The 13,724-nt window shown below is 58.5% G+C and overlaps 2 long non-coding RNA genes across 2 annotated transcripts; one reads left to right on the forward strand and one right to left on the reverse strand.

Moving 5' to 3' along the window:
- Nucleotides 1-279: 279 nt before the first annotated feature.
- LOC114009536 (uncharacterized) lies at nucleotides 280-4,989 on the reverse strand. Its single transcript, XR_003550937.1, has 3 exons — nucleotides 4,865-4,989; nucleotides 2,150-4,233; nucleotides 280-2,055 (listed from the first exon to the last, which is right to left on the reverse strand). It is a non-coding gene; the product is annotated as an uncharacterized LOC114009536 (long non-coding RNA).
- Nucleotides 4,990-5,671: 682 nt separating this feature from the next.
- Nucleotides 5,672-6,160, forward strand: LOC114009537 (uncharacterized). Its single transcript, XR_003550938.1, has 2 exons — nucleotides 5,672-5,780; nucleotides 5,945-6,160. It is a non-coding gene; the product is annotated as an uncharacterized LOC114009537 (long non-coding RNA).
- The last annotated feature ends 7,564 nt before the right edge of the window (nucleotides 6,161-13,724 follow it).

Consider the following 13,724-nt stretch of genomic DNA (forward strand, 5'->3'; position numbering starts at 1 on the left):
AGCGGAGGCCGAGGCTCACGCGCCCACGCCCACCTCCTCCCAGCACTGACACTGACAAGTTCCCCCCCTTAGCGTGTTCTTCCCCTCAAGGGGTCTCCTCTCTGGTGGTTCTCAACTCCAAGAACCTCAGAACAGGCAACTACAGACACGAGTCGGGACAAAACCAGTGAGTGTCTTGAGAGGAGACGTGGAAGGGAACGTACCATTTCTCACGAATTACGCGTCAGCGCGATGGAAGAGGCGTGTGACAGAAGGCATGTCCCAGGGGTCGGCCTCCTCTGTGAGTGGGGGCCCCACTGCAATGCTGGACGGTGTGAGTGTGCGTGTGAGTGTGAGCTGGAGGAGCAGCATCCCAGGTGCCGGAGGTAGCTGGCGCAAGGGAGCAGGCCGGTGAGGGTTGAGGAGGCCCTGAATTCCTGCTTCCCTGCCCTTGTCCTCAGAGCTCCAGGCTGAACCAGGCCCTCCGAGAGAAGGGGAGGATGAGTCCCCTGTGTGGCAAGTGACAGGGCGGACACACTCCTTCCCCTAGAGCAACACCTTTTGCTCAAAAGCAAGTGAACCGAGAAGGCGGCAGAGCAGGGGCCTGCCAGCAGCTGGTGGTGTTGACCCCGGCTGGCTTTGCAGGTGACCCGTGAGAGGGGACGTGGCTATTGAGAGCTGTGCACCGCCCCATGGGGTCCTCAACGAGGAGGCCACTCCAGCTGGTGGCACCTGTGGCAAGGGAGCCCTCCTACCTCCTGCACAGCACGTTCGGGGACTCCACGCTGCCCCGGCCTGTCTTCACGCCTCGCCTGCACAGAGCTCCGAGGGCAAGGTTAAGTATGAGCCTCTGCTTCGGATGTCGCTTCCCCATGAAGACAGATAGTGCAAATAATGCATGTTCAGCTTTCGAGGGAAGAGCAGCAATTCCAGACCTGCGCTCGTTTGCAAAGTTTACTCGCCTGATAAATCATTCCTTCTGCAGAGATGCCGTTAACTAATAATTCAAGGTCAGAAACCTTCTATCAACTGTGCTCAAAGAACTTGCCGAGCGGCAGGGACAAGCCGTTTTCCAATGCCGGCAGCAACCTCTGTGTGCACCGTCCATCTTCCCCTGACAATTCCAGATGGTAGGGGGTCTCTGTCAAGCAGGGGCGTCGGCAGGACCAGGGCAGACACTCAGTAACAGTGAAGATTGCTTTCCTGCAAACTGTCTTCAGATGGGCGATGTTCATTTAGGTCCCAGGGAGTGCGGCTCTCCCCAGGCCTCCCAGGGCACCTCACCCTGGATCATGGAAGCTGGGCAGTTATCACTCATTGCAGGGTTCACTGTGGGTGCTTTCACAGTGGAGTTCCTTCCTGGTGCGAGGGAGGAAAGCCTTGGAGCATGCCCCTCCAGCCTGAGTTACCCGTGTTTTGCTCGGAATTCCATGTGCCAGCGGCACTGAGGTTTCGGCGGCTTCTTCCTGCTCAGCCTTTAGGAGCCAGCTGGGATGGGCTCTGGGCTCTGAACCAGGACCCCCCATTACCCTCATCGCGCCTGGTACCACCCTCTCACATGGCCTTTGGGAAAGGTACCTCTCCCTGGCTGGTCCGCGAGTCCCTCTGGGCTGCGGGTGAGCTTGGCCATGTGGGCGCTGAACCTCACCCTCTCCTGCGGTCTCCATGTTTAACGTGTACCTCGCACAAGGCGAAAACTCCCTAAGTGTGTGTCAAACTTGGATGAACGGAAGTCCCTGGCCATTTCCTGCTAATGGCGGCCGGTTGTAGGGTAGATGGCAGCGAGGGATAGACTCTAAGCTACAGCCCCAGGGCCCCTGGGAGCACGTCGAGAGCGGAGCCAGGTCCCAGCTCCCCAGGTCTGGGCTGGGGCTCTGGCGGTCTGTATTTAGAACGATCTAAAGAAGGGTCTTACCGTGCCATCACCCTCTTGCCTCGGCCTCCCAGTGGAGAGCAGGTGTGTACCACTACATCTGCCCTTAGGTGGGACAGGGGCTTGAACACGGCTCCCATGTGGCTCCAGACTGCAGAGCAGAGTGTCCAAGCAGAGCATGCCAGCAAAGCTGGACCTGGAAGCTGCAATTTTAAAGACACTTTCCAGGGGATCTGAATGCCGGCTGAGACGTGAGAGCCTTGTTCTCTGCCTCTGCAGGACACACCTGCCACCTACCAGCTGTAGGCACACGTCTCGTTGACTGTGTCGAGGACAGCGGCCACTCAGGCCGACGGTCTTTGCAAGCTCACCAACAGCAGGAGGCGTGACGGAGAGAGGGTCTGGACGGCCAAGGCAGGCCAAGCGAAGGTGAGGACTGGGAGAATGCACGCGTCCTCATTCGCTCAGCCTCCAGGCACTCAGCGCCTGGGGAGAGGAGGCTAACGGGACGGCTGGGTCTGCAGGGCGCTCACAGGCTGCGGGGCTCCGGGTGCAGGACTGGGTGAGAGGGGGAGGCGGGCCAGGTTTTGCTCCCCCTTCGGGGTGGGGGTAGGGCACACCTCTGCCAGGGCTCCCTCTGCACTTGCCTCCAGAGCCTCCTCCCCTGCAGCTGCGCCCCCGTGGCCAGCAGCCGGCTATGCTGACCAAGCGGTGAGCTGGGCTGGAACAGCTGCAGAGCTCCACGGCGTTTCCACAGCATGTCTGGGTACAGGGGAGAGCGTCTTGCAGCCAGATCAGCAAGCATGGCAGTGGGGTGGGAGTCCGAGCTGCAAGCCTCTATCTGCTTCAGTGAGGTGCTGCATGGCGCCAGCCCTCTGCAGGCAGAGAAAAAAGACGCATTTCATAATGTCTTAATTGCTCCAGGTGAGGCAGTGCTTCTCAGACTTCGATATGCTCAGGAACGAGGGGGCGAGCTGACGGAGCACTGGCCCTAGCTCAGTGGGTCTGGGTGGGGTGTGGGCGCGTGTGGCGGGTCCAAGCCAGTCCTGAGTAGCTTGCTCTCCAGGTATAAGAATCGCAGGGAGCCCCAGGAAATGACTCGAGCTGGGTGTTGGAATAACCTGGACACAGAAAGCAGCCGCGTCACCTCGACTGCCTTCTGGCCTACCCAAGTCAGAATACTGAGCGCTGAGTGTTCACAGCCCCTCAGGGAACGCCTGGTATGCGGCCAGGGCAGAGAAGCGCCAGGTTAGAGAAAGTCTGTGGTGCTGGGGGGAAGCGGTCCAGGGGTAAGAGGGAGACAGGGAGTGCTCCCTGAAGGGCAGCTTCCGAGGTGTCCCCAGGGAAGACCTGAGGACCGCGCTGTCCGGGCAGCCTTAGCCACGGAGACACGAGCACCGGCCAGGCAGGAAACTGCCCGCGAGGCTCGGAGGGAGGGATGTATGACCCCTACACCGACCGCATGCTGAAACAGTCAAAGTTTAGACCTTGAGCATGAATTCCACTGTCTCCTTTCACTTTCCGGAACGTGGCTCGCAATCTACTTCTCTCGATTGATACGCTCTAGGATCGTCACCATTAAGCTCCCTGGTGGACGGCAACCTTAGATACTAGAGACGGTTTGGAAGGGGGTGAGAGGGAGGGGGCCAGGGAAAAAATAAGCAAAACATCTAAAAGGCGCAAACATGGAAGCTGCTGTGGATGAAAACGTAGCCGGCAATGTCGCTGACTGACTAATACACACTGTACCCAGGTTGAGAAGACATCCTGTACACCTTGCAGATGTGCAGGGACTAAATGTAAATAAGCAAAATCAAAAACGGGTGAACCTGGTGGAGGGACCCCCTGGTGATTCCTGAACATTCAAAAGTCTAAAGATGGCTGAGCTCGAACTTTCCACCTTGCCGGCTGTTTGCTCTCTGGACCAGCGGCCTCAGTGTCACCAGGGAAACTGAAACGGAGATTCTCAGGCCTGTGGGACCCACGAGTCAGGGGTTCTGGAGTGGGGTCTGGCAGTTTCCAGGCTTTGAGGAGCCTCCCTGCCTGACGCTGAAGACGGGAGCAGGGGTTTACACCAGGCGGGGGCAGGCCTTGCCGGAGGTGGGCAGGCTCCCTGGTCCTCTCCTCCGGGGAGGCGCAGCTGTACCAGGAAGGGAGCTCTCAAGAGCCAGAGGTCCTGGTGCACCTGGGAGGGACTGACGAAAGAAAACGAAAGTTTGGAAGGAACAGGACCGAGACTTCAGGAGCAACATGGCGGTGTTGGACTCCTGCAAGGCCCGAAGACTCAGACGTCTCCCCGACTGCTGATGAGCGACCAGATTCGGCGGTGCGGTTAGAGTGGGCCCCGGGAAACAGACGGACCGTGGCGTGGCCATGAGCACCTGCACGAAGACTCTGCAGGAAACCGCCTTGCCACCGCAGCAGAGCCCGGGCAATGCGGGCGCATCTGACCTCGTTTCCCCCAAGAACGACTCTGGGGCCGCCGGCTCTGCCCATGTGTGTGTGTGTGGGGGGGGGGAGCAGACTTCTGCTCTGGGAAAACTATTTCTTCAGTTCAAGTGAAGGGACACACTTGTGCTTAATCCTGAGAACTGCCGCCTCTTGAGCTTTCTCTTCCTGCAGTGACAATCTGGTTAATTTCGAGGTTAGAACTTGCTGATTTAGGACAAGGGACTACAGTGGACAAAGTGGCCCAGGCTAGTCCCTCTGGGTCACAGCATACCACACATGTGAGTTGTATCTGCTCTGGGGGAGGACTTCGGAGGCATAACCGAGCGACAGAAGAGGAGACAAACCACTCCTGCCGGGCTTTGAAGAGGCTCTCCCAACCCCACAGGTGTTCACTGGGCACCAGAGGGAAAGTGGTTTTAAAATTTAGCTCACACTGAATGTCCTCCTTGAGCAGCGGTCCAGTAGATGACAGATTTGTGACCCAGATCAAGGGGATTAGCACCTTCGTGGGCAGCCGGAGGTTGGAGCGCCTCTGTGTTCCGGTCTGGGGGACATGAGCACCTGCACGAAGACTCTGCAGGAAACCGCCTTGCCACCGCAGCAGAGCCCGGGCAACGTGGGCGCATCTGACCTCGTTTCTCCCGAGAACGACTCGGGGGCCGCCGGCTCTGCCCATGTGTGTGTGTGTGGGGGGGGAGCAGACTTCTGCTCTGGGAAAACTATTTCTTCAGTTCAAGTGAAGGGACACACTTGTGCTTAATCCTGAGAACTGCCGCCTCTTGAGCTTTCTCTTCCTGCAGTGACAATCTGGTTAATTTCGAGGTTAGAACTTGCTGATTTAGGACAAGGGACTACAGTGGACAAAGTGGCCCAGGCTAGTCCCTCTGGGTCACAGCATACCACACATGTGAGTTGTATCTGCTCTGGGGGAGGACTTCGGAGGCATAACCGAGCGACAGAAGAGGAGACAAACCACTCCTGCCGGGCTTTGAAGAGGCTCTCCCAACCCCACAGGTGTTCACTGGGCACCAGAGGGAAAGTGGTTTTAAAATTTAGCTCACACTGAATGTCCTCCTTGAGCAGCGGTCCAGTAGATGACAGATTTGTGACCCAGATCAAGGGGATTAGCACCTTCGTGGGCAGCCGGAGGTTGGAGCGCCTCTGTGTTCCGGTCTGGGGGAGGACGATTGGTCAAGGAGACACACCTACGGCAAAGACTGGGAGGGGAAGGGACTCATGGCTGAGACTGTCATTCGGCCCAAGAGGACACTTCGCTGGGCCCGTTTGTCATGAGAGCGAAGTGCAGGATGTTACCTGGAGTGGTGGTGTCGGCCGAGGGAGCCGCTCCGTCTGCACGGCAAGGCTAATGGGAGGCCTGGTGTCCCCACGTGGACCGGTTCCGGCTCTCTGAGACAGAAACATCCAACAGCATCTGCTGGTCCTTGTCCTTCACAGCCGCTCTGGGAAGGCTCCAAAGGTAGGTTTGAGGCGGGGCACGCGATGCCGGGAGGGAAGTTGGGACCCGGGAGAAGGGGCCGGCGTGGCTGTGGAAGGGAGGACAGTCAATAGGGGCTCCCAGGAGGGCTGTGTCCTGCTCTGTGCTCTGATTGGCCTCTGCACCCCCCCCTCCCCACTCCTCAGTCTGCCATTTCATACCAGCTAACTGGGCATGAACCTGCCTGCTGGTGTGTCCGGGAAAGGAGAGGGAGACGGAGAAAGAGAGCGAGAGACGGGCACCCCAGCAGGTCTCCTCTTGCTGCGATCCATTTCCCGGCCCTCCAGCTCGTCAAGGCCTCGGGCTGGCGTGTTCCAGGTTGACTCCGCTCCACACCGGCGCTGGCTGCCCGCTTCCAGCACTGCAGGACCGAGTGCGACTGCCTGAGCCGCCCCAGCTGGGCAGCTTCTTTTTCTTTAAATAAACTTGACCCTTTTCCTTTACAATGAATGTATTGAGAAGTAAACCTCCTAACTCTCTTCCAAATGGAAAACCAATAGCACTCGCTGGGACGGGGGCAGCCGTGGAAACAGGACACGGAATGTCGAACCACATGAAGGCTGAGCGTGCTACCTGTGGGGACACTAGGGCTCACACCGGGCTGGCCGTGGTCTGCCCCGGACCCGGACCTGGCGGCTTGCTTTCCCACTGGCCCTCTCTCCATCTCTCTCTGGTGAGCGCACATCCTTATAGCAAACCAAATGTCAATAATAATAAATAAACAAAATTAAACAAGTGATTTTTTAAAAAGAAAGATCATACCATGTAACACTTGGCCCTTCAGCATTGCTCCCTGCCACACGTGAGCCACGGAACTTAAACTTAAGAAAAAGCACGCGGCCGGAGCCCCCAACGCTGGTGTGCCGTCGGGACAGGTTTGTGTCACCACAGACGTGCAGGCACTGTGAGAAATGGAGGGAAGTCTCCAGTGTCACTGCTGGTGCCCTCTGTCACTGCAGTGCCCGAGGCTGCGGCTGAGCCATGGGGCGCTCATCGACCCGTCTCTGCTGGGCCAGGGCTGGGTCCCTTTCTGAACTGAGGAGAGGCTGTCCCAGAGTGTGGCTGCCAGCCCGGCTGGCACTGTTCTCTCCTAGGGGCCCGATGCCAACTTTCTTCCTGGGCACCTCGTACCTGTCACCTCAGTGGCCACATTCCAGCCACATAGAACTGTCGCGATCCTCATTTTCTTTCCTTCTTTTTTTTTTTTTTTTTGAGACTTTTTTTATTTCTGTAGGTCATGTGGACTCAACAAAGAGAGAGACAGAGAGACAATGAGAAGTCACCCCCCCCACACCACTACCACCCAGGGCATGGCCATGTCACAATCCCTTCTCTTCCATTTTCCTCTTGGGATTTTGGGCACACATGCACACACACCTGGGGTGAGTTTCAAGCTGCCAGATCCAGGACTTGGACTGTGGTAGACAATGTGGGAGTCCAATGCACTAACCACCATGACACCCACTGGGCCCCCCCGGTCCTCATTTATGGAGGACACCCACTGAGGCCCAGGGAGCTCCAGAGACTTGCCCAGACTTTCCTGGTGAGGCCTGGGGACTCCAGGGCAGATTCAGAGCCAGCCAGGCCGGAGTGTCTCTGCGGAGCCTTGGCAGAGCAAGGGGCCTCGCACAGCAAGCCACAGCTGGCCCCGAGGGACACACGCCACAGCTGGCCCCGAGGGACACAAGCAGGAGTCTACTGGGGACTGCTGAGGGTGCACTGACTGAGCAGAAGTGGAGAAGGACCCTCTCAGACCCAGGCCCTGGCACCCTGCCCCGAAGGCCTCGGGGCTCTGCGTCCAGGGTGAGCCAGTCACATTTTCTTCCCTCCTGGTCTCCTTGAGGGTGGGGACCTGGAGCCAGAGCGTAGGTGGGCCTGCTCAGACCCATTGGCCCAGAGGACTTTGCCTGTGTGGGTCCCAGCAGGGCCTCACCCATGTGGAGGGCATCACTCCCAGAAGAAAATGCAGAGCTCTCATCCCAGCAGGGCTGAGCCTCCCTGGCCTGTAGCAGCTGCCCACTCTATGCCAGTACTGGGCCAGCACTTCAGGCAGTGAGAAGCCCAGCCTGGAGGAGGACAGTGGGGGAGGGTCCTAGCCCATCCATAGGCTCCTGGCCATGCGTTTTGGGGGAGGCTGGGTCATTACAGGGCAGGGGGTACCCTGGACGCACTGCCCAGCTGCCTGGGCTCTCTGTCCCATGGTCTTGGGGGAAATAATTGGTCTTGCCACTCCACCCCTCACACCCCAACCCAGGCCCCCCGCAGCCCCAAGCCGGCCTTACCCCACTCGCTCTCTTTCCGGGGGGCTGCAACTCACTATGGTCTCTGCCAGAGGGAGGAGGGAGGAGGGAGGGGACCCCTGGTTCAAAACAAAGTTGTCCGGGTGCGGCCCTAGTCCACTGTCTAAGGGATCAATCATCTCAGCGGCTTTAAAAAGCCAGGTCTCATTAGGCCCGACCCCTCGGCTCGTGCAGTTCTGGACGTCGTGGGGTGTACATGGCAGGACGACCCTGGCGGCAGCGCGTGGCCTAGTTGGTGTTGGTGTAGGGTCCGGGGCCGGGCTGCTCAGATCCCGCTCTGCCAGCTCTGGCCGTCTGACCTTAGCGAGTTGCTCGACCTCTCTGTATACCTGCACTCGCCCGTACTGTGGACACGAACGCTCCCATGGCCCAGACTCGTGGTGAGGACTCCGTGAATTGACGTGCTGCTCGATCCGGTGAGCTCTCGGCATGCCACACAGACCACCGGGCTGACCTGGCAGCGTCAGAGACACGGCCTGGAACCTCACTGCCACTCGACATTCGGGACCACGAGGGGCCAGACTGGCTCAGCCGGGCACAGAAGGATGGGATCACGAGACGGACCAGCTGGCGTGGGAGAAGCTGGTATTCCTGTCGGATCTGAGGCAGGACGAGGCCTCCCTGGCCGCCTTCCGTCTGCTCTGTTTTGTCTGCCAACAGAGGCCATGCCTCCTCGCTACTCTATTTCTTAATTGAGTCAACTCCGTGATCCTAAATGCAAACAGACACCGAGCCAGCGCAAACAAGCGTGCTCTGCACACGCTTCTGCAGGGCGGGAGCTGGCGAGCTGGCTGTGGGCGGCACTGGCTTCCAGCACTCAAGCCCAAGGGCCCCAGGCCCAGCCCACTCGGTCCCCCTTCGCTAGATCATCCATTCCAGTCCAGGGAGCGAGAGCCTCCGTCCCAGGAGCTCCTGGTCCCGGGAAGGAGGGCGTGGACAGAGAACCGTGTGGCTTGCAAGACTGAGATGCAGTGGCCACGCAGTGCCATGGGAGACCCTAGTTCAGGGCGGGCCAGAAGAATAGCCAGGACGGCTTCAGCCGGGCAAAGCCGAGCAGGGCAAGGGTGGGCCTGCGGAGCTCAGGAGAGGGGCTGCCGCCGCCGCAAGATTCTGCTCTCCCAGGGCTATGGAGGAAGCAGGGGCCAGAGTGACTTACTAGGCCTGCAGGCAGCAGAGACCCCAGTGGGGGATCCCCAGTCAGTAAGCGTGCTCCCCTCTTCTATCGCTACCATCAGTACTCGCCTCATTTCCAAGGAACTCCAGAGTGTATTTTCCTCGCCTTGTGAGGAACACTCCGAACGCGCCCAAGCAATGCCTGAAGGGTGCCATCCGCTGCTTGGGGGCAGGGGTGTCCCCACGGCTGGGTTTCTTCCTCCCCCTCTGGAACTCTGAGACGCCCTCCCGGGGACACATCACCTTGGGTCGGACAGGTAAAGAAGAGAATTCAAGATCCACGCTGGCTTAGGCCTGCTAGGCAGCCTGGGCATGTCCTCAGCAGCCGTGTGGCCCCAGGTGCCCGAGTCCCAGCGAGTCTCCTTCGCCACGTCCCGCCGATCCGCTTCACTTCCCTGGGTCCCCTCTGAGTGTACAGTGGGGACACCACGTCTCCCTGAGGGTTCTTGCTGCCGAAGTACCCTTCCCCGAGTCTGCCTCCTTGGCACCCCTGGGACAAGTCACTGTGTGCTAGTGTCCACACTGAGTGTGCCCGGCGGTGAAACACCCATGCTGGAGGGGCACTTAGAGATGCTTGAGCCAACGGGACACTAGGCACAGCACACACACACTCTCTCACACTCGCACACGCTTATACCCACACTCTAGACACGCACACACTCTAACACACTCTGGCGCACACTCGCACATGCTTACACCCGCACTCACACACTCACACATGCTCTCTGACACACTTATACCCACACTCATACTTTCTAGAACACACACACACTCACATACTCTCACACACGCTCACGCTCTCTCACACACTCACACTCACACACACTCTTACACACACGCGTACACACACTCACACGAGACTCTCTGACACGCATACACACTCAGTCACTCACACATACTCATACACTCCCTTTCTCATACACTCTTACACTCACTCTTACACACATACACACACAAATGGGCTCTTGCACTCACACACTCTCATACATACAGGCTCTCTCACACATTCACACACACACACTCTCTCTCACACACACACACACACACACGGCTGCTCCAGATGAAGTGCGTGTGTTTGGCAGGATCCTGGATCTGTGATCTCCCAGCCCCACAAATAGCTCCCGGGGCAGGCTCGAGGCCCCCGATGCCACGCAGAGCGGACTGCATGAGAGGCGGAGTGCAGCACACGCTCCGTCTTGGCCTTCCGAGCCCGCCTGCGCTGGCCGCCTGCTCACTGCCCAGCCGCGGGCATGCTGCTGGTTTCCAGCCTGGCCACCGGGGCAGCCACCCTGCGTCCTTATACGTTCTGTGTCCCAGCTGAGCGTGACTGCTCCAGGGCAGGGACCGGTCTCCTCGCTCACTGCTTACCCCAGTGCTGTTCCTCACTGTGTGACCTTAGGCAAGTGACTAGGCATCTCTGTGTCTCGATGGCTGATTTGTAAAATGAGACGGGAGTAGGGCTGAGGGGTGGAGCTGACGGGGTCTCTCGAGCTCAGTCACTGTGTGAAGGGCTCGGGATGATGGGTGGCGTGGAGGGGGCTGGGTCCTCTGGACCTGTTCAGTCGTGACGAAGCGTCTGACCCCAGGCAGGGCCCACTGCTATACCCAGGCCCATCACCTCTCAAGAGCCCTGCTTCCTAGTGCCAAGGGCTGTTAGTCCCCGGAGAGGAGCTTCTTCCCCGCCCCTCGGGGGTGCCCTGGCCCCTGCTGCCCTCCGCCTTCTTCACCGGCTCCACCTCGGCTGCTACTTGCTTCCCTCTTCTTGAGCCCACCCACTGGTTCTGGTTTCTTCACGGCTTCCGGGGCGTCGACTGGCCAGGAAAGAGGGGTTTCCAGTTCACATCCTGCCCCAGGGTACATCCTGCCCCAGGGTCAAAGTTGCTGTTCCAGGAGGCTTGTGAAACCTCGGTGCCCAGCAAGGCGGAGTCTGCCCTGAAATCCCAGGATCCTATGGCGCCTGGCCTGGGAATCGAACCCTTGGAAAAGAGCGTGGCTCTGGCGCAGCCGTCAAGTGCTTGTCACACAGGCCGGGAGCCTCGAGTCCCAGCCCTTCGCAGGAGTCCTCTGGCTGATGGCAAACTTCGCACCACAGTGCAAAAGCCATTTAACACCTTTAAAGAAATTGGAAATGGGTTTTTCATGTGTGGTGGTGCTGAAAATTGAGAATAATGACAGAATTTTTATAAAACAGCCTGCTCGGCCGTAGACTCTTAATTGCCTCTGGTCTGAAGTGCTGACGAATGGGGGCCACTGGTCTGGGGCCTTGACAGCGTCTCTTCCTTTGTGTGGGCTGGGAGGTCTGCGCTTTGGGTGGGGTGCGGAAGCAGGAGCTGGCCCTGGTTCTGCTCAGCCGGGTCTGGGGGCGTCTCGGGAGAGTGCCCTGATGGGGGCCAGCGGTGCAGTGGGACGAGAGAGCTGCAGGGCACCGTGGGCGAGGCTGGGAAAGGCTGAGCTACGCCAAGCGGGTCTTCCTGCCGGCTTCTCGGAGCCCTCCTGTGGCCCTCACAGCTCATGGCAGTTCACGAAGCACGCCCTCGGCCGGGCCTCATTCATCTGAGAGGAAAGCTGAGCCCGAGTCGGGCACTCATGTGGAGCGGGAGGAGGGTCGGGTGGTCACCCAGACCTGTCTGGCGAAGAAGCTGGTATCCAGTGCTTCCTCGTCGGTGTCTGCCGCCAAGCTGAAGAAGAGCACCATCTCTCTGCGTGGTCACCTGTCGGCGTTCACACTCGGGGGCTTGGCTCTGTGAAGGACAGAGTTAGCGAAGAGAAAGAAAGGGGATGCGGGGGCAGAGATGCAGGGAGAGAGGGGGTGCGGGGGCAGAGATGCAGGGAGAGAGGGGATGCGGGGGCAGAGATGCAGGCGAGAGAGGGGATGCGGGGGCAGAGATGCAGGCGAGCGCAGACAAGCTGTGCTGCTCAGTCACGCTCAGCTTCCTCATTTGTGCATTTTACCAGGAACTGTTGGCAAGCTTTCCAGGACGCGGTTCAAGTTCTGCAGTTCGAGATAAGGACGTCAGTGCAGACGTTTTTCAACCTTGTTCCTATCATGTGTGATCCTGTTATACCTCACAGGTCAAGCCAGTTTACTTACGCAGTTCCTCTGCAACCCCGCGGAAGGCTGTCTGAGTGTGCGTCGAAGAGGATGATGTGCACGCCATCAACATTGTATAGAACAGGCATCGCGTGACCTAGCCAGGGTCAGGATGTTTCCCGTGTCCCGCAGATGTTTCCGCAGAAACCCTGGCATCTAAGCCATGTGTCAGCCAGCCCAAGTGAGCAATTACTGAGGCGATCTGACAACTGCCTCCCGTATCTAGGCTGCATACCCTCACACGTCTTGCCTTGCTGTTGTGCTCAGAGAGCCCTGATGAAACTTTGAAATTGTGTGTTCAGTGCTCTCCTTTTTCAGACTGAAGATGGAGGATCAGAGAGGCAAAGTGGCTTTTCTGGCATTCTGAATGGGTTAGCTGCAGGCGTCCTCCTTGTCTGTCCTTAGTCCCTCCTATGTCCTTCTCTTTCCAGTGCTCTGGTGGGGTCCCTGGGGATGAGGAGGAAGGGGACCTAGGCCTTCTGTAGGGCTGATGGTGAACTGCCCTCAAGTGCCATAGTGCTTGGGTTCAAATCTTGGCTCAATCACTACTCTATAGCTGTGTGACTTTGGGCAACTTACTTAACCTCTCTGTGCCTGAGGGCCCCATCTGTACGTAGAATTGAATCTTCCCTTACTCACCATCTATTGTTGGACATTAATTGACTTAATATATATAAAGCATGGAAAAGCCATGAGACTGAGGGCCAAATGACTCCCCCCCCTTGTGGTCTAGGGTCTATCCCAGTTGCTCTACTCAGGGACAGGTCAGCCAGGCAGACCATGGCAGGAGACAGAGCTGACGGTGAGTTTTTCCCAGAAGGAAACAGGAGTGTCCAGAGAAGGAAAAACCAGCCCCTCTCCAGCGCATGCTAACACGTGGCCAGCAGATGGCAGAAGCGAGCCAGGAACTGAGCTGATGCCCTGTGGTGCCGGGCAGCCGCTGCCTGTGAAAGTACTGTGTGTTGGGTTGTAGAGATTGCTAGCGTTGAGAGCCGTCCTTCATCCTAAGCGGGGTTTTGAACATTCTCAAGACTGGCTTTGTGGCTGGCATGGGGGCCCACGGGCTGAGGCTTCTCCCAGGGGGCACTGGGGTCCACTTATTTGTACACAGGTCACGTGGGGCCCTGCAGAAAGGACCGGCCCTCTCTCCAGGCACTCTCCGACTGCAGACCCTCTGGCTGGTGCAACAAGGCCGAGGATGAAGTGGGGACGTGCGTCCTGGCCTTAAATGGGGTTCTTGACGACGATCCCACAAGGCCAGTCCTGGACGCTATGGTAGTCATCTCCGGAGCACCCATGCCCACTTCCTGCTTCTCTCCCAGGCTCTGGGAGTGGTGTGGACAGCCCACTCTCATCCGGGGT

The sequence above is a fragment of the Tupaia chinensis genome, unplaced genomic scaffold (genome assembly GCF_000334495.1).
Source record: "Tupaia chinensis unplaced genomic scaffold, TupChi_1.0 Scaffold000558_1, whole genome shotgun sequence".
NCBI classification, from domain to species: Eukaryota; Metazoa; Chordata; class Mammalia; order Scandentia; family Tupaiidae; genus Tupaia; species Tupaia belangeri.